This window comes from Limulus polyphemus, unplaced genomic scaffold (assembly GCF_000517525.1).
Source record: "Limulus polyphemus unplaced genomic scaffold, Limulus_polyphemus-2.1.2 Scaffold123, whole genome shotgun sequence".
NCBI classification, from domain to species: Eukaryota; Metazoa; Arthropoda; class Merostomata; order Xiphosura; family Limulidae; genus Limulus; species Limulus polyphemus.
This window is the reverse complement of record NW_013665733.1, coordinates 1046165-1047016: the sequence shown is the minus strand read 5'-3', so window position 1 is coordinate 1047016 and position 852 is coordinate 1046165.

Below are 852 nucleotides of genomic sequence, written 5' to 3'. Positions count from 1 at the left end.
ATTCGGCAGATGATTTCGGTTCAGTGTAAAGTCTATATGTAATTGTTATACTCGTATTTTTGCACATGGTTTCACTTCACTGCAAAGTCTATATCTGTTGGACATATTCATTATAAGAAAAACAAAGGCATGATTGCTGTATGTTTCCAACAAGCACGTCTCTCATATGTATGATGTTGTTGTTTTTCACTCATCACAGTGAACCTATACTTCTATAGGGTTATATTTATTTTTAGCGTCTTAAATACATCCCTTATTGTGGGAAGGGTAAGAATTCACGTCCTTAAACGCTTAAATGTAGAACAAGTAAATGTTCACACTCTTGCTACTTTCGTAAGGTGTGAATTCATAACCATTTTTAACATCGTTCCATACCCTATCTTCATTGTTTCTATAATCGCGTGTTGTAGCTATTGTTAGCGGTAGTGCATTGTCTTCATTGTTTCTATAATTACGTGATGCCACCATTGTTAGCACCGTTCTGTACATTGTCTTCAGTCTCTATAATCACGTGTTGCAACCATTACTAGCGTGAACGTGTAGCCTAACCAATGACGTCATAGCGATTGCAGCAAAAGATGTTAATATATTTTTTTAAAGAAAAAAAACTTAATCTTACTGCTTACTTTTGGTCTTGCCAATATTGAAGAGAGGTTAGTTTCAACTTTTTATATCATTTTCTACGTTACATGTATATTATAAACTAAATATTTGGAGATTCTCGATAAACGTTAATTCAACATATATATGACAGATGTGCAATATTAACTGTGAGAAAAATTATAGTTATCATTTATTTCGGTCCCCTTTCGGGGATTATCTTTTTTAACGTCTCACACCACTATACAGTAG